Source organism: Aptenodytes forsteri, unplaced genomic scaffold, assembly GCF_000699145.1.
Source record: "Aptenodytes forsteri isolate BGI_AS27 unplaced genomic scaffold, ASM69914v1 Scaffold147, whole genome shotgun sequence".
Lineage (NCBI taxonomy): Eukaryota > Metazoa > Chordata > Aves > Sphenisciformes > Spheniscidae > Aptenodytes > Aptenodytes forsteri.
The window spans coordinates 2,428,581-2,448,504 of record NW_008795320.1 but is presented as its reverse complement, the minus strand read 5'-3'; the positions used below and the strand labels follow the sequence as shown (position 1 = coordinate 2,448,504).

Genomic DNA, 19,924 nt, shown 5'->3' with positions numbered 1-19,924 from the left:
CATCGCAGGTAAGACCTGCACACAAACTGCAGGTCCAGGCATAGTCTGCCCCCTCTCTTAGGAAACACCCTCAGGAAAAACAGCAACAACAACAGAAGAAAATGAAAGCAACAAGAAAATGAAATCAAGCCATAAAAGTCACCAATTGAGATGTGTTTAGAAGCCAGCATGCAAAATGTGGACTGCTGTCAGTCTCCAAGTGGTGGCTGAACCAGACTGGCCAGAAACCAGAGGTAGAGCCCACATTCACAATAGCTGGAGGAAACCTGTGAAGTAACTTTGCAGTTCACAGGACAGAGATGCCAACGAGAAGGTGACAGGCTGCCGTGGCATGGCACACCACTGCTGAAGCCTGGCCGCTGGGCACAGGAGAGCACTTGTGGCAGCTGAAGGCTGTGAGCTTGCTTCCACTGACTGGTAGATCTCAGGCAGGATGAGCAGAAGCTGGGACCAGCCCCAAGCAATACCATCCCTGCCTCAAGGAGCAATATGGGGCTGCTTTGCAGAGCCAGAGACTGGCTGGCAGCTCCCCAGAGGAAAGCCAAGCTGCTGCCATGCTACACTTTGGTAGGCAGCAGCGCCAACTCCAGCTCCATCTCCCAGGACTTGCTGTGCATTTGGGGGAGAGGGAAAGGCTGAGAGTCCCTTTCCCACTCTCTATCAGCTGCATGGATTTGCAGAGCTCCTAACATCCCACTGTGCTGCCACATGGCCCCAGCATGTGCAGCACTGGCACTCACCAGACTCTGGGCTGCTGCTCCCCCCAGGAACTGCCAAGGACCAGGCATCTCTCTCAGACCATGAGCTGAGTGGGATGTGGGGCAGGGGTTCAGAAGGATGCGGTCAGACATTGCTCCAGAAAGCCTCAGATTTTCTCACTGAGAGGCGGTGCCTCCTACCCCTGCTCCCAGCCTCAGGCAATATGCCTGTGCAAGCCGAGGCTGGGGGTGTTTCGGCAGCAGGCTGGGTGGGAGAGGGCAGGCAGCCCAGATGTGTGCTCGGAAGAGAGGGCTCAGTGGAGAGCCAAGAGGGGCAGCTGGCCAGCTCACTCCCCACTGCTCCCACAGCACTGAGAAATAGCTTTGTTTCTACCCAGGATGCAAAACCAGGATTAAGCTAAACAGATGGGGAGGGAGATGGAGGGACAGACTCAGATCTCAGCTTCTATGAGGAGCAAATCCATATGGGGGAAGGGAGGGAGGAAGGGATGTCATGGAAGCCAAGAGCATCACACCCCCACGTGAGCACGGACCCACCCAGGGATGCTGGGGCTGAGGGCTTGGGGCAAGGAGTCAGAAAGGATGGGGGGAGGTGAGGGAGGTGGTTAAGTACCTGAGGACATCTCCCTGCCCCTCCCCCAACAGGGCTGTCACTCTAGCTCCCAGCACCTAGGGTAAAGGAGGTGTTGTCATGGAAACAGTTATTCACCACATGGAACCTGACATTTGTGGTTGCCGTGGAAACCAGCTCTTGGGGGCATTCCCTCTGCTTTGCACAAAAGAGACATTTTGATATGATCGCTGGGGAGGGGGCCCTCTCTACCCATCTGTCCACCCCTTTCCTTCCCCCCATCCCAGGGACTGCTACGCAGCTGAGGGTGCACTGCAGGGCCTGCCCCTGGGATGGTAAGCCATGGCTGGCCCTACTGAACCTGCCCACCATGGGGGAGTGCACCCCACAGGGTCACATACCCACAGCGGGGTGACATGCCCACAGCAGGGCCAGCGCCGATGCCAGCACAGTGATGTGGGTTAGCACTGGTGCAAGTCTGGAAGCAGTGTCTGGCTGTGGCGACGAGGAAGCGGGGCTGCCTAGGGTGAGATCAAGCATGTGGGCTGCTCTGCACCCCACAGCTGTGGCCACAGCTTCTCTCTTGCCTACTTGACACAGCACCTTGGCAGGGAACAGGGAGACTCACCTTCTGCCAATGTCAGACCAAGCCCTCAGTCAAGGGCTGCCCATTTCCAGAGACCTTGCCAGCTCCAGTGACTTTGAGAGCCACTCATCAAACTGAGGTCTGGTCTCTGGGCTGGTCTTCATCTGCTCTGGAAGATGTGGGTAAAGAGGAGAAAACAAGATACAAGAAGTTTGTCCAGATGCTGAGGCTTGGAGAAAAGCAGCAGGATTCTCTGCCTGCTGCTTCCTCAAATGGGAGGTCTCCTAGCTGAGGCAGAGGCAGGCATGGTCCTCCTTGCAGAGAACTGGACACCCAGAGGCTTCCACAAACAGCACAATAACACTTTAATCTTAAGTCCCATGTTGCCATTGAAGATGAACAAAATATCAAAGGCCTCTCAAGCAGAGGTATGAGCCTACAAATGCAAAGAGAGTCCACAGTTGCTTTAACTCAACAACATAGGTCGCAAGGCCTTGAGAAGTGTCCCTGTGGGGTCCCTGTGGGGTCCTAAACTTTGTATACAGGTCTCAGACAAAGAGCTCTGTCCCCTACAGGAACTCAATGCACAGAAAGGATGGTCAAGCTTTACCCCTTCCATTTGAGGGAGAAAGAGAGTAACAGGACAGCAGAGAGGACATACTTCTGGCTTGCACGTCAAACTCTGGAAGTACAAATTCTTCTGGCCTCCAGTCATCACCTCAAGCTGCACAGTAATCAGAGAACACACCTGACTCTAAGAAAGCCATATTTGTACATGCCCAGCTGGGCCCAGAATCCAACAGAGTCAGGATGTGCCTGCCTTAAATTCCAAGTGCCAAGTAGATGCACATGCACAGACATGCATGCCTTTACAACACAAGAACACAAACATATGTAAACATGCATGTGGCATGGAGAACTTGAGCAAATGATTTATGAGCCTGTGCCTGCCTCACTAGCTGAGCTTTATTTTCCTCATTATTCAGCTGAGTGTTATTATTCTTAATTTCTGAAGAATATCACATTAACATTTAGCACATGCTGTCAGACCACCACGGGCCAAATGTCCCCCATCCTGAGTCCCTCACCCCTGCACCTCACGGTCCTTCCTACTCGCTGCTAAAGACAGACTAAGAGCTGTCAGCTTGATGACCCACTGGACTCAAGAAACCTCCTGGAGCCACATGCAGCAATGGACACCAGATGGGCGACACATGGGAGGGGGCAAAGCTCCCACCGCCCCCCTTTAGCTTCTCCCTCACATCTGCCCTCCTGGCTGGATGCACACCTTCCCTTTCCAAACACAGCCATGCTTACCCTCCACAGCTCACAGCTCTCACAGATGACGTTTCTCTGTCCGCACCACTCTCCTTCTCACAAGCACACAGCCTTTGTTAGCTTGCTTTCTTTGTGGTTACTGGCGGGAAGCCACTGGCCAGCCTGATGGGGGCATGAAGCTATACTGACCACCAGAGTGTTATATGCTACAAAGCACAGCAGCCACATTTCCTGCATAGCCCTCAGGGAGCAGTGAAGAGATACCCTGTGGTAAGAGAGTCACTGCAGCCCAGAGGAGCCTAGAGGTTTCTACAGAAGAGGCAGGGGTGAGAGGCCTTGCTGGTGAGTGTCTAGATTACATCCCACCCCATCCCCAGCATCTGGTCAGCATAGAGAAACGGGGAACTATGCTCTGTTTGGGCTTCCTCCCTGCTTTCAAGGAAATGCTGCCCCACCCTTGTAGCACTCTTGGGATCAAGGATCTAAGGAAAATTTCTGGCCCTGCTAAAGTCAGAGGAAGCTTTGCTATTGGTTTCACCAAGGCCAAAATGCACCACTTCTCTCACCACACCCCAAAAAAACCCTTCTGGAGGTGAACTAGCTCCCCACATTTACACCAATGCCCAGCATGAGCTGTCATCTCAGCAATCTGGTAGCCATGTTCTCCAAGGAGGAGCAGTGACCCCCCCAGCTCTCGCTTTCTCAGCTTTCAAACTGCAAAAGCTGGATAGAGGGAGAAAGCCCCCTGGGACAGCAGGACAAGCCTCTCTATTAATTAGGAGTAAGTGATGTAAAATAATCCCTCAGGTGCAATGCAGGGGAACCTCATAGTGTTAAATGGGTCAGAGAGGCAGAGAGCATGAAACACACAATGCAGGCTGGCTCTTCTGGGATGTCAGGAACCAAAAGGCATCCAAGGCCATTGGCAGAATTAGGTCCTGGGCTCTTAGGCTTTGCAAATTGTGGGCTGGTCCTCTTCTGGCCAGTTAAAAATGCCCTGCCTGAATGATCACAACCACTTCTAGCTGTGCAGAGCACGTAAATCTAAATGCTGATTTGCTCATTTGGATTCTGTTTCTGGTTGGGAATGCAAGCAGTGATGGATTGGTGCCAGTCTCAGTGCTCAAGTCTCCTGCTTGCATCTTTCCACTGACGTCTCAGTGTATCTCGGTCCTATCCAGAAGAACCATCCTTCCCTGAGAAAGGGGAGTTGTCTTACACAGGAACGTGAGCAACGTTAGCACCAAGCACCATTCCAGCACAGCTCTAAAGGCTGCTTATGAATTCACCCCATCCAATCCCATTATGAAGGAGACAAGGATAATTATGAGTACTGTGTTCCAGGTGGAGGAATCAAGGCACGTGACGATGAAGGTCATGCAGGAAGTCTGTGGCAGAAGCAGGATGCGAAGCCCAGAGTCCAAACCACACAGCCCCTGCCTGCATAGGGCCATCTCTTTTTGCGTGAGCATGGAAGATTGTTGGAGGACTTCACCCAGCTGCTTTGTGTCACCAAGAAGAGGACTCATAAACTTCAACTCCTTTTGCAAGTTTCTTTGGGAGGTATTTTCCCTACCCCCAGCACAGAGGGCAAATCAGACAGAGCAGGGAAGTTATCCCCCATTCCTCACCGAAGCCGAGTGCATGCAGGAAATCAGCAAGCAGACATCCGAGCAGCGTGCAGGCCACAACACACATAGACTGGCTGCTTTGCCTCTTGGATTCTCTGCTGCGCTGTGTTCCTTCTTCCTTAATGCTTCCCTTAATCCTTGTCCCTACTGTAGCTAGTGCTGCTCTGGGAGGAAGGCATGCAACTTATCGCCAGGACTGAGAAAGCTTTTGGATCTCCCTGGTATCTCTATGGAAGTGACAGCACCATTACTGTGCATTAACATCAGACAACCAGCAGGGAGGCCAGCCCAACATAGCAATTACAGCCCCTATCATATATGTGACTGTTTGACGGACACATTTAAGTGCTGTCTCTCAGGACTCCATGGTCAATCTGTCCTCATGGGGCTCCTTCCTTGATGTTTCAGTGCACTGCAGGGCACTGCATCAGGAGGACATTAGATGATCCTCCCTGTTGCCCTGATCTCTTCTTGTCACTTGTGATTAGTGCCACTGAAGGTCAAGGGAGCTTTTAGGTGAGAAGAGGAAAGTGCCAACTTTCTCAAATCCTTTTCTACAGGTGCTAGGACAACAAGTTTCCCCCAGAGGCAACAGGAAGAAAAATCCTGGGTCAAATTCAGGCGAGTACCTTTCTGGTTTCAAGGGGGCTTTTCAGCAGCGCAGAGTAGTAGTATTTGGCCCCAAACTTCCTCCTGCTCCTCCCCACTCTTGCAAGACAGGGCTGAAGGAACTGAAAACCCCAAAAGCTCCTCTAGCAAGTTCATCAAGACCACAAGAGATCATTCTGGCCATCAGAAAGCCATGAGCCTGAGGACCCAGGCACAGCTTGGTGCACAGGCCCACAGTCCTGCATCAGCTGCAGGATCTCGCTTCAGCAGAGACAGGGTCTTGCTGTTCTCAGCTTGCTCAAGGAGGCCCTAATCACAGGAGCCACTCCCAGCTCAAAGTAAGGTGGAAAGTGCTTAGCAGGCCTACAAAAAGCAGGAATAAGGTGCTATGAGATAGGTCACCAAGTTACTCTGAGCAAGTGCAAGAAAGCTGCAGAGGGGAAAACTGGGAGCACTGCCACACTCACCTGGCTTTGATCTTTCTGTCAGGCTGTTTGGAGAAGACATCCAACACCCATCTTTCCCTGTGCTCACTGATGCACCACTGACCCTGCTTCACTGGACACCTGGTCCAATGAACATGCTCAGGTGCTTCTCCATGCACAAGTGGGAGCCTCCAAGGACCTCAGCAAACTGGCAAAGGGCAGAGTGAGGGGCACAGGAAGCCTGAGCTGACAAGACACAGCCAGGTCTGCAGAGAGCTTGCACAGGCCTCTCATGGATGTGCTGGAAGATTAACACGCTGCGGTCGGTCTGGGCCTGACAGCTGGGGGTACTGGCAGCTCCTCAATGCAGCCATGTGCCCACCTCTTCTCCCCCCATGGCAGGTTAATTACAGAGGCTGGGGAAAGAGGTCTCTGCTAATTTAACACGCTTTGGTAGCTGCGGATGGGGCCAAGCAGACGGCAGCAGGGACCCTCTGCCCCAGCTGCTGCACATAGGCTGAGTGCACCAGTTCCCATGGCAACCATTAACGGTCTGAGCGGTGCAAAACTGCCTGCAATAACGACGTGGCCATGGGAAAATCCACTGAAAATGGGCCCGAGTCCCAGTGCCACCATAAGAATCCCCTGAGCCATCTCTTCTCTGGGCTGAACAATAAAAGTTATGGCTGATATTAGATAAACTGTTTCACTTTGGAGGTGCAGGCCTCTCTTTCCACAGACTGGAAGAGAGGCCCAGAGCGATTGCGGGATCTCTTGGAGATATTCAAAACTCAGTCGGAGAAGGTCCTCAGTGATCTGATGTAGTTAGCCCTGCTCTGAGTGGGGTTTGACCAGAGACCCTAGAGGTCTCTTCCAACATAAATTATTCTGTGATTCTATATCCATATTCACAAACACTTGTGTGCATGCACACATACCAAATGACCCTGGGGAGATGGGAATGCAGAGTCATGCTCAGGAGTGTGGGTGCCTTTGCAAAGATGAAGGTCTGTGTGGATTGGTGCACAGGTGCGTGTGTATGTGAGTGTGTTCACAAGCACAGGTGAGCTCACCAGGAAACATGGCAGCTCCGGGAGACAAAAGTCTAAGCTCTGTGCTACAAGGAGATGCGAGTGCCCGGTTGTGCAAAGGGCAGCAATTTTTAGGGAGAAAGAGAGGCCCCTTGTGCACAGGACAGAGCCTGCATGTGTGCATTTGGGCAGCATGTGGGAACGGGTGCTGATCTTTAATTTCATTATCCTTCCAATTCCATAGGCAGCAGGAGCCAATGTTTGCCTTGACAGCTTGCTATCCCCCTGCCTCTTCAGGGTATGTACTTCGTAGGGCTGCTGCCTTGCCTCACTGCCAGTTCTCAGCTCCTTAAGCCAAACCCCCACCAGCATAAGCATTTGCAACTCTCCCTGCAGTGAACAGGCACTTCTGTTGCTCCTTGCCCAGGGGCTGCTTTAGCCCAGTACCTTCACATCCTGGTGCTGCCATTTCAATGAGACAGCCTTGACATGCTCTCTGTATTGCTACCTTCTACTGATAATGTTGCATGGCTCTCATGAATTTGCTCATATTGTCTATCAAACCTGCAGGACGGACATGGGAAAAACTTCTCCACCCTGCCTTGCCCAAAGGTTCAAGCTGTAGAGGCCACTTCAAAGATTAACAACCAGAGTCCAGCTTCAGCCCCCAACCAAACATTCAGGACCTCTACTCCACTCCTCAGCATGTCTCCCAGCTTTGCCAGCTGCAATATCCTGTAGTGTTCACATGAAAAAACTTTCAGAAATACTGGTCCAGGCTGGCTTCACACCAGCACTTGTATAAAAGAGAGGGGAGGGGAGGGGAGAATGAGATGCTTTGACCTCTCTACCAAAACCCCTCCTGTCACCTGTGCTCCCTTATATCATCACGGGCTGTGGATCCTGACAGATGGCCCATGGTGAGCCCTTGCTCCTGGCAGCACAGGAGATAGCCTGCCCACAGGGATGTCCTCTGCTCAAGCTCTGCTGGGTCTCTGCATTAATCCTTGTGCCCAACTTCCTGAGTTAGTGCTGCAGCATCTCAACCCCTGGTGCATTCCCAGAGTCTCTCTCTGCTCTAATGCTGCTGCTCTCTGTAATTTTCCATTCCTGTGTCCCTGTGTTCCCAAGCCGTCACTGTATCCATGAGTTCTCCCCCTGATGTAGCCACATTTCAGTGCCCCCATCACTGCTCCTAAGCTGCCCATATACCCAGCTTGGATCAATACCAATTTCTGCCACTTACTTGCCTACCTTCCAGCAAGCCCTTCTTTGTTCTGCATAGAAATAAAACTGTAACTGTACCTTGCCAGAAGAATTACTTTTTTAAACCTCTCCCCCTCCACTTCCTCCCTCTATTCTTCTTCCCCTTCTTCTTCAGGAGCAATTTTATGTAATTTGCAACTGTCTGGCTGCAAATGAAAAGAGACACAAAGCGTTTCTGCGAAATATTGAAAAGCTGGCTTTTCAAATTTCACTTAGCAAGAGGCTTTAACTTGTTGTGTGATCACTGCGTGTCATTAATAACCTCTCTTTCAGAACTCAGTAAAGTGAAGGCACAATCAAGAATCAAAGGCATGGGTTATTGAGATATAATATCATTTCACCGAGGCAGGGAGGAGTGTGCCAGGGAGTGGGGAGAAGGTGAAACACTGCACTGCTAGGCTGGCTTGCAGCTGAAGAGGACACTACATTTAGGAAGAAGCATAAAGGCTTGATTCCCTCTCTGCTTTTCAGGTCCAAAGATTTTGCCTCTGTTCAGCTTCCATGGGTTGTGTGTATTTCTCCAAGCCCTGCGGACACAGGCCACAAAAGGAGCTGGTTTCTATTTTGTTCCTCAGGCAGATCTGTCTCCATTTCTGTTGAGTCTTTGAAGCTCATCAAACTGCTTTATTGGGACTGAGTCAGACTTAATTGTGCAGTTCCCCAGCCTGTCCTCAGGAAGCAAAACTGGGGAACACGAAACAGGATCTTTGCACATGCAGGACACAGAAAGTACTGTGAAGGGCAGGGAGTAGGAATGTGTCAGGCTGGCTAGGAGGTGGTGCTGGGCAGAGAACTGGCCACGATGCTGGCGCTGTCTATATGCTGCACAGCATGAGTCACTGTGAGCAAGGTGTGATGTGCTTCCCGCTTGTCACATGCACCAACCAGGTTGATGCGCAAACCTGTCTTGCTTGCATGCCAGTCCCTTGGCTGTGCTGATGTTCACAGGTTGCTGTCCAAATCTGAGGGCCCACAACCACAGTGTGTGGAAATAGGCTCCCTGCCCACACAGCCACAAGGCAAGGCATTCTTCCTGCTTATCACAGCTGACAGCAAGGGCATAGATACTTGGCATCCTTTTAAGCTCCTTAGCAAGCCTGGGTGATCAGACATTTCTGCTAATTCACCAAGGATGCACTTTACCTCTCTGTTGTGGGAAGCTCCATCCTTCCTTCCCCAAAGGAAGATTCACACATTTGTTACTTCCAGACTGCACTGATAGCAATTCACCAGCTCTGAAGGCAACACAGGTGTTTTAGATAATACAATATACAGCTTACAGTCTTCTTGCTTTACACGCTGAGCACACTAGCCCTTAAAAAAGGGGGTGAAAGCCAAAAAATCTGTCTACCTTCAGAAAAAGATGCTAAACCTTACTGTCAAAAAATAAGCCTTTTTGATTTTAAATTCTATTTAGCTACCATACATCCAACAACACTCAATTTAAAAATAAATGAGAATTTTGATCTCCCAAAAGGAGAACTTGCCAGAAATGCCATAAAAGCAAATAGAGACCATGGTGATTCCTATTGACTTATGTGGAAAACCTACAATATAAATATAAAACCTCAGGAAAGCTACACTGCAGGTATGGCCCTGCAGGAACAAAGTGGCAGCATTCTCAGATGGGCTGACATCGCTAGCATCAGATCTGGAGCGCCTACGCAATACCTCTGTGGGCACAGGCCTACCCAGTGACAGACTTGGAAGAGAACCCAGACCTGCTTCAGCTGCCTGATCACAGCCTAAGGACCTATCAGAAACCATATCAAAGCATTTCCCTAAGTCTGTCCTTACCAAATCCTCAGTCTAGACTAAGCAAGCCATTTGTCTCTATTCAGGTTCATGAAGTGTTGAGATCAACCACTGGTCTCTGCACTGAGACCAACAAAGGAAGCTACTTGGGTACTCATGGCATCTATGGTTGCTTTGCAATACAATGGCAAGCGTGGGACTACCAACAAGGTAATTTCTATCTCAGTTTGATCCCTTGCTGTCTCTAAACATGCTGATGCTTGGTCATGCATTCAGATGACAGTTTGTGTCACCCTACACTGATGTCATACACTCTTAAACTTTCTTCCTGCTATTGCTATATGCAATAAAGAGATAGTAAATGGGTAAAATGAACAAGAAATCGCTTGTTTACCAGACTACGGCCCATTTACTGAAATCCCAGCAGTGTGGGCCAGTACATTGTTCTCTGTCCTATGCTAGGGTCCTCGCTATATTTCTGGTAAGAGGCTTTGCCACAGAGTTCATCAGAAGATGATCTAGATGTGAATGTACAGAGATGAAATTTCAAGACCTTGTTCCCAAAACAGGGAAACAATCAGTTACCTAGCACTCCTGCCTGTGACTCATTTCCAGAGTATTCTCTGTAATCAGTTGGGTCAGACGGATGGGTGATACTATACAGATACAAACAAACCAGGCTAAGAAAACAGGGCTGAAAGCTACCTCAGGTCACCCAGCCCATGTCCATGCCAAGACCAACTCTATGCATATCAGGACGGAGGTCTGTTCCATTCTGGTAGTAACCATCTCTAAATGGCCACTAAAATGACCAAAGAGAGAGAATCCTGCCTTCTTGGTCATTGAGGGACTTTCCAAAACAGAAACTAAATGTGATGAAGTGGTGTATTGCCAGCCTTAAAATAGACAGCTCCAAATGCAGCACAGCTCATCTTCATCATAATCCTGAAGCTTAATTACACCACATTGCTCGTTAACTGTCTCCAGACAAACATGTTTGAAAGTACTCAGCTAGCACAGACTTCTTACTGTTCCCAAGCAGTTTCTTACACCTCCCTTAACATAAAAAGCCTTTAGATCACCACATCACAGATAAATTGCTGCTTTAAATACTACTCCATGCAGCGTTCTATAACCACTGAGAGCACAAACAGTAGAGAACATAGAGAAACATGCAACAAATTCCCGATGTAGAACTGCAGCAAAACTGAGATTGCCTTGAATCCACCGAGCCTTCAGACCTTTCAGAGTCCCTCTACAGGTACTAGGTAGAGACATGTCTGTCTTCTCCATTGTGTTACAGCACTGTACCATGACTCATCAAGACTGCTCTTCCATCCTTTGACTTGTTCTTATAGACTCGGTCAATTCTGCCCTGGACCAACACACACAGATTACATTGCTTTAGCCTGAAAGGCTGACCTTTTCCCCTCACGCAAAATTAACTCAAACAGTATTTGAGCACCTGGTTATCTGCACTCTTCCCCCTTGCTCCCCTGAGATAACCTGAAACAGTAAAGATCCTATTAAGTGGTAATTGTTACGTGCATTTTCCAGCCCTCAAATGTCAACACAGGCCCATGCAAAAAAGGAGTACAGGTAAACAAATATGGAAAAAGATGTATGCGTGTGGAGGTCTTGAGGGGAGCTGGGAGAGGTGAGGGAAGCTATTTGGACCTGTATGGGTTAAAGAGGAAATGTTAATTCCTAACCCCTCTCCAGAGACCCCTGGTTTACATTAATTATTCTGTTGCCTTGAGCACTCAGGGCCTCCTGTGAGCTTCTGTCTATAAGTACCCAACTCCTCCGCCCACTCGCCTCCAAATGAATCCTTCCAACATGCTTGATCAAACCCCTCAGTGCAGCAAGGGAACTGCCCAGTCAAAGCTCTCAAATCATACCAAAATGGGAATGGCAACAATTCAGAACTCCTTTCAGCTCATCAGCAGGTCCCAGAGAGGCAGAGGACTTCCCTGTGAGGAGATCCCTACTGCACTTTGCTCCCAACACCAGCTGTGGAGTGAGCAGGACACAGGAACAGACCACAGCTAGTTCAGCAGTCTTGGTCTCACCTATGTAACCCATTTCTCTTCCAAACAACGGGATGTGGCAAGTGTATTTTTTTCTTCTGAGAAGCTGATGCAACTCAGCCACTGCACTAGAAGTCATTTTGGGTCCTGCATAGAGCCACCCAACAAATTGTCCAGGCACCCTGCAGGGCAATGGCTGACTAGGAGTGGATGCACCAGGAAGTTCTGCACACCTAGAGGAAAAGGGTCTGGTACCTTGTCTTGTCTCCTGTCAGCTTTCCAGCATGCCCACTGTGCAGGCTGGGCCCATGCACTTCACCCCAAAGCCCACAACTCCCTAGTGACAGGGACAGATAGCTGAAGATGTCATGTCACACAACACCACAGAGACCAAAGAGCAGCACAGAAATAGGCTTGGCTGAAGTTACATGGGGCAGCCTTGGCAAGGTGGAGAAAAGAGCAGCAGCTCTGTGAAGAGCAGTGCTGTGCTTTGGCTCCCACATCCCTGTTCTAACCCCCAAACCACACTTCTCTTTCACAAGCAGGAAAATTAATCTAAACCACTTCTCACCTTCACTCCCTCCCCTGACAATCCCCCATTCGCCTGCCCATGGCATGAGCTCCAGGCACAATTCACTGGGACTTACCCCTGGCAAAGTCTTCTGTTCATGCAGTGCTGTCTGGGCTTTGATGGCAGAGTCTCTGGCACAGTATGTGAGGAACGCACAACCTGCAGTGGATACAGCAAGTGTGAAGTTAGACATGCAATTGCAGATGCACATCGACACAACATTCCTCTTTGGTAACAGCAGGTGACTGAAGTACAAGAACTACAGATGCTGCCCTGTTCCAGCAGACCTCCGTCCCAACATTTCTGCTCAGGTACAGAGGAACTGCCTAGGACAGCCCTTGTGCAAGACCTGATTTTTTTATGGGGGGTGGGGGCAGAGGGGGAGGCTTGCTAATTAAAGGCGCAAACGTTATGTAATTTGGATGCGTCGAAGACCTGAGGGAAAAAGACAAAGAAACAACATTAAAGGACTTGCAAGGACATCCAAGGTCTGTTGAAGTCATGGAAAAGTGTCCCAGTGAATCAACTAGGTTTGAAACGGGTGTTGAACAAAGTGAGAAACAACAGGAGAGCAAAATGCAAGCTAATGGTGCCTGTGGGAGAAACAGCCCAAAACACAAGGATCAGAGGAGATGCAAGGACCAGTATGATTATTGATACAAAAAAAAAAAAAAAAAAAGGAAAGAGGAAAAGTGTCTGGGATTTTAGGCTCATATGAAAGCTCCATGATCCAGATTCATGGAATCATGGAAAGCTACAGAATGAGAGGCTTGGCTTCCTGTGCCATACATACACCCATACAATGTGCACACACACACAAATATACATATGCATAACAAGGGAAATACAGAGAACAGCAAAGCATAATGCATTCTGCAAGGGCCAACTTAAGAAGCAAGATGAAAAGCACACGGAAAAGGCCAGATCCTGACATTCTCAGTCAAGATTTGACTTAACATCTTAGCCTAACAGTGGAGCCAAGGGAGGAGGGAAGGAATTGTAACCCCTCCAGGAAGAAGAAGGATCATCTTTGGGTGCTCTGATGCTAAGAATAATCAAATGAAACTAAGCAAAGGAAAAATTTGGCTGGTTATCAAGAAACATTTCCTAGCAGAGAGAGATTTATTAGACTGTAGAATGATCTCCCCAGGGAAGTGCCTGGAGCTCTGTCACTTGAGTTGTTTCAGATGAGGATGGGCAAAGCACTGGAGAACAAACTCAAATGCTACAATGCGTCTGACCCCCTCGCTCATCCTCCTCCTATTCGCAGTGGCATTTCACATCCTAAGCAAAGGCAGGACATGTCCCTTCAGCTTGTTGCTAATGTCCATGCCTATATTGTTGTGCTGGGGCTGCAGATGCATTGTTATAGCCCAAATAGAAAGGCCCATTCTTTTGCCCCCACCTTCTTGTGCCTGGCTTGGGGTACTCCAAAGCCACTCCAGCTCTCCATGAATCCAAAGGTGGATGCAGGACAGGGGCTGTCTGGATCTCTCCCCTCTGCCCCAGAGTGACTCCATGGTACACAACACTTTTAGGCCACGCGGAAGCCAGCTGCTGAGGACAATCCCAACCCACAGCAACAAGATTATGCTGTTCTTCCATCCCAACTCCAATAAGTTGCTGCAGCTAAGCAAATCGCATCTGTCTTCACAGCTCTTGCTAGGGAAAAAAAACCCTCCACAAACAGCACACAAATATTAGATATCTCTAACAGGTAATTAAAGCTCCTTATTGCCCAGGTTTTGAACTGAGAATGCTGCACCAAGGCCAGATGTGGGATCATTGGATAATTTTAACAAATGCAGTGAGACCAGGAAGCATGCAGGTAACCTTCACTTCTCATGGCAAAGGCAGCTAGCTCTACTGTGTGTGGGGGAAGCACCCCTTTGCTTTCGCTCTCCCCTTGCAGACTGCTGTGATGTCAAGCATCAGGAAAAGCCTCAAAAGCACCTGTACAACCAGAGAGCCCAAACCCTATTTCTAACAGATTTGGAGGCCTGGTCACCAAAGTCCCAAATGCAGATGCTTGCCTGATTCCCACCTGCTGCTCCAGTCTGCTACTTTGCAAGTCACATGAGATTCATTCTAAGATAATCGAGTCAGGTTTAGCACACAAAGCTCTGAAGTCAGGAGTTGGGAATAAGCAATTTATTCCACTGAGAGCTTCAATGCATTGGTACCATGTCCACGTGCAATGAAGACACCATCCTTGCCTCAGGAGAATTAGCCGACAAACCTAAGAAAACTAAGGATAGGAGAGGAATAAGTCTACATGAAACTACCTGCTCAGTTAAGCACATAAACCAAGTCCCTGAGTCCCAATTCCAGTGCTCAGGAACATCAAAACTGAGGTAATGCACACTGGCAGGCTCAAAAACTGCTGCCCATGGGAGGACAAGGATAAAATGAGGATTGGACAAAGGTACACCATTTAGTGGTGATAAAGGAGAGACACTCCTCACACAGGGATAGAGAGTTATTTTGCAAGGTATTGTCATCATGCCAGATCAGGGATTTGTGAAGCCCAGCAACACCTACATCCACCAGCACCAATCCAAAAAAGTGCCATGAATCCCCTCCCTAGAGCCCTCTGGTCTTTCTCTTCCCTACAGCAAAGGCAGCCCAAAATACTGTTCATCTTTTAGGTGTTCGGGTATCTGTATCAAGAGGTAGCAGCCTCTGGAGACAGAAGCATCCTGCAGCTATGGAGCCTGAAGATGCCTCACTCAAACCTCCTGCTTCACTCCCAGGGCAATCCTTGCTGCTGCTCTGCTTTTCAAGGATGTGGATATTTGCTCAACAGGAGCCAGTTTGTACTCCCTCCCTTCACTCAAGCATGAAACAGCACTTGGGCAGCCTCTAACAACAGGCTGTCTGGGCTGGACTGAGACAAGCAAGCGTATGGGCACAGGACAGTCCTGTCCACTGCTCTGTCCCTGAGCTCTCCATGTCTCTAAGTTTTCAGGACACTCAGCTCATTCATTCCATCTCACTCCTGCCTCCCAAATGGCAGGAATCTGGGAGGCTGTACTGGCTGTGGAAAGGAGGGAGCTAAAGAGGTCAGATACATCCTTTGGAAAACATGATTACTGTCCTCCACAGCCAGATGTTTTGGAGGTAGGATGCAGGAGTCAATTCTATTCTCTTTGCAAAGTCCTGGTCAGAAATACAGAAAGGGGTTTTGCAGAAACACTACACTCTAAGCCTAATTGTGTAAACAAGTATTTAGTAAAAAGAGTCTTCCTTCCCGAAGAGACATTATCTCTTGCAAACTAACTCTTCAACTACTCCTTAGGATGCAGCAAGTAAGTGAAGCACCAGGCATTTTCCACAGCCTCCCCTCGTCCCCTGCTTCACCTGGTGCCTGAAGCTTACTGAAGTACCAGAGGCCTAAGGAAAGCCACGTGTTCCCAGCTAGGAAGGGTTTCCATGCTGTGACAGGACCCTGCTTACCATGTCTTTCATGGATTCTTCAGATTCCTAAAACTTTGAGCCTGACAGAGTCACCCAGGGATCCACTCAACAGTGAGGAGATGTCCACAGAGGCGCAAAGGGGCCCGTCACTCTCACTAGGTTTTCTCACTTCCACATTTCCTGCTTTAGTTAACAGCAAACTCAGGTCAACAGGCTTATGCCCCTTTGGGCACTTCTAACACCAAGTCAGTTATGCCTGCTGAGACATAGGACATGGTGTTAAAAAGTGCTCAGGGTGTTAAAAAGTGCTGGCCTTGAAGGTCTCAGGCACCCGGCCAAGCAGGTGATGTTGACGATCCAGTCACAGAACAGGGAAGCGTAACAGCACCCAGAGCACTGTCTATAAAATCAAGCCGTTATGAGTCCTAAATGGGGGAACCTGGGCCGGAGCTGCTGCTGGACAGTGAGAGCTGTGACCCCCGGTGGCCAGGGATGCCTCCACCATCGTCTACTTCCTCCAAGGATTGAATGAGTGACTCATCTTCTTTTACATGATTTTTGAGTCTGGATTATGATTGTATATTGATACAGCAAACCATGTATTAAAATCTGACCTGATCTGCAGAAGGTCCAGGTGATTAGAAATCATGTTAAGTTGTATTATAAATTCTGTATTACGCTCCTTATAGATTGTACTACATTGATTCTGCTTGTAGAAATCCTGTGCCATTCTAATCATAAATTCTGTGCTATACTAATCATAAAATTCTGTTAAGAAAATAAAGCTTTAAGTGTAACTATGACTTAATGCCATCATCATTCTGCCAAGGATCCCTAAAAAGAACCTGTATGTCCCCTTAGTGTCAGGTGACACCACCCTACTCCCACTGGCTCCAGGAGGGTTTCCAGCTCCCTGTAAGCAGAACCTAGCTTAGTTCCACTTGCAAGAGACTGCAGCAAAAAAAAAAAAAGATATTCTGTGCCTGATCCTCCCTACAAACCACACATCGACTCTGGGATTTACAGTCCCCTCAGATACTAAACATTACTCCAGACATCAGCAGTCTAAAGCCTTGAGCAAGAAAAGCCTGTCAGTTTGCAGAAGAGAGGGGTCTCTAGATTCAGCGTAGCATTAGAAATCACATCAAATACTTCAGCAGGGGAAGCATGGAGTCAGCGGGGAGCTTATCTACAAGCCTGCAGAAGCCGAGTCAAAACTCAGCTGCCAGTGAGGCAAGTTAGGCTGAGGTTGTTATTGCCTCCTTGCCCTTTGGAAAAGCCACCCATCTGTCCACACACTGTATACTTCTCCCCACGCCCTGTGAGAGGGCTGCTCCTGTCCCTGCCATTCCCCTGCAGTTCAGTTTAGCATCTCACACTCCAGAATCTCTCCACTTTCCCTACCATGGGCACTGCTAGGAAACCCATTCAGGAGAGCATAGTTGACACTCGTGGAGGAACTGCCTTCTGCCCAATCCTGGAATACAAGGCCAAAAATTTCCACTTGATTCTCCCTGCTCGGTCTCTCCTCTGACCCATTCCAAAAGCCTGTTCAAATGCCTCCCTGCTCTTCCCATGAAAATATTAGCTTTAAGACAAGCTTTAAGACAAACATTGCAATTAACATGCAAATATATCTGTGATTAACATAAATAGAAAAACTGCCTCATGAATAATATTAGGAGGCTGGAACAGTATCAACTACCAGTAGTCAGGTTGCTGAGACGTGAATAGTCAGGCACTAACAAAACCATTTCATAACAGTGCTCATGTTTCTAGCAGGCTTGTAAGATCCTTCTGTGCCTCCAGTGAATTCTTCAGTTCTCAGCACCTGTACAGGACAGTCCTAGATAGCTCTTGAGCTTTTGGACTCTGCAGCCCAATTCACACCCTCCTGCCCCTGGCAGGCCTTTTCTACCCTTCCTTCCTCCCTGCGGGCAGAGGCAGCTGCTCAGCTCTGTGTCAAGCTGCTACGGATTGCAAGAGGAGCTGCTGGGCTTTACCAGCAGTGCTGGCTTCTCACACAACTGCTTCTCCCCATTTAGGGAAAGAAAGGGAAAAAGCAGATGGAAGCCGCATGTGAGCTGTCAACTGGATCTCGCTGCAGATCAGGGAACACAGGGAGAGAAAACTGAATCTGCTGTTACAACTGCCCCGGAAAGATTATGGCTTCTGTATGGAATGAGTGCATAGTTATCCAGATTTGCCAAAGCCTTCCCCTGATCAGGGGCTGCGAAGCCCTGGCCAGCTCCTGTGACAGTGCTTCAGGCCGCTGCGGCTTCTGGGTCAGGTCTGGCACCCTCCAGGCCTGCTGATGCTAACAGGAGTGGTGGCTCTTCACCAGGTTGGCCTTCTTGCATGGAGCCTAAGCCAATGCAGCCAGCCCTGATAAGATGGGAGGGGAAGGCTGGGGTCAGGGTTGGCTGGACTGTGGGTCTAATTTCTTCACTGCATGCTATCCCCCCCCCATCCTTGTGGAGGAATGACTTCTTTGGAGAGGTATATTGCCTACTCCCAAACCAGGTGGAAGGTCTACATGTAAACCCATGCCACCAGGAAAGGAATCCCAACCTTTCACTTTGTACAAAACAGGGCTGGGGGGAGGAGGGGCAGAGGAAGCTGAAGGTGTGTGGAAATGACTGTACAATAGCCTTTAGAAGAACCTACACATCTCAACGGCCTTTTCTGGACAGAACAGAGCACCAACAACCCCCGACCAACACCTGCATCCACTCAAAAATGTCAAAATCAAAGGTATATATTTATTTTGCTGCAGGAATCCTACATTTAGCAGCAAGTTAATGTCACACAGATCTGGCTAATACCAGTGCTGCCTCCTCTAATTTCCATATCTAAGTGGCAGATCCCTAGAATCTGTCTCCTGTCTGGAACCTGACCTCAGACCATACAGTCTATATTTAATACGTCAACTGAAATGAAATGTGCAATTGCCTCTTGCCTCAGGCCCATTCTCCTCCTCATTGGGTTTGAAACCTAGCAACTCACCATCAGATGGTAGCAGGTTTGGACTCAGCCCCTTGCACACACAGACACACAAGCACGTGGCATTTTGGTTCTGAAGTCCCAACCAGACATCTTCAGCTAAATTCAAGCCAGCCCAGCTCCCACAGGCTTCAACGAGGAAGTGTTTTCCTTTTGTGTTGGGGTTAGATTTGGCCTTTTGTTTGAAAATAAACTTATTTTTCTGTTGTCCCCTTCCCTCTCTGTTCAGTCTAGAACAGTTCGAGTTGCCATGGCACTCAGTTTCTCTTACTTTTCCTCCTAAATCTGAAACCAGAGGCATCAGGACTGAATGCAACTCACACTCCCTCCAGCGCACGCCAACACATGACCCCATCATGAATCATTTTAGGGCACAGAGGCCCAGGCTGACCACTGACAGCTTTCAAGGTACTTACTGTAGGTTCCCCGCAGGCTTGCTCTACGTGTGCCAGGGAGTGGTGCTGCGATCACTCTCTTAGATCTCACAGCAAACAGGCTCTGTGAATTCCCATTCATGGCTGGAGCTGTGGTGACCACAAGATCCCAAGCACCTGCTGGGGGTGGGCTAGAACCACTCCACAGAAGGGAGCTGACATCCTGAATGCGACAGCTTTTCAAAATACAGCTTTCAAATACAACAATAAGTGCAGCTAAACTAGCCTCCTCAAACTTTTTAGCATCCACTAAATGTCTTTCAACGAAGAAAGACCCCTCATCTATCCCAATCTCTCATCAAGAAGGCCCCTCATCTATCTGAACGCCACTGGCAACAGCAGATTTGCAGCCGATATTCTTTGTTACGCGGATTTTAAAACTGTAACGCCGTATTCCTGCCTCGGAGGAGGTCTGAGACCACGGGGAGGATGTCTGGCCGTTCCCCGAGAGCTCCCGTTTCAGCCCTAGCTGCCGCGACCTGCAGCAGCCTCAGTCTGCCCCACTCTGCATATCGGCGCCTTTGTCACAGCACCCCACGCACCGGCGCGACCGGCGCCAGGCCCCGGGCTACCAGGACCGGGGCAGGAGGGCTGCGCG

The 19,924-nt window shown here is 49.2% G+C and overlaps 1 protein-coding gene across 3 annotated transcripts in view; it reads right to left on the bottom strand.

Moving 5' to 3' along the window:
• CELF5 (CUGBP, Elav-like family member 5) overlaps positions 1-12,623 on the bottom strand; it is a 32,988-nt gene extending 20,365 nt beyond the window's left edge. For all 3 annotated transcript variants that reach the window (XM_009279819.1, XM_009279818.1, XM_009279814.2), the window contains exon 1: positions 12,549-12,623. The gene's annotated coding sequence lies outside the window, so the exon portion shown is untranslated. The remainder of the gene's footprint in view (positions 1-12,548) is intronic.
• Between the last annotated feature and the right edge of the window lie 7,301 nt (positions 12,624-19,924).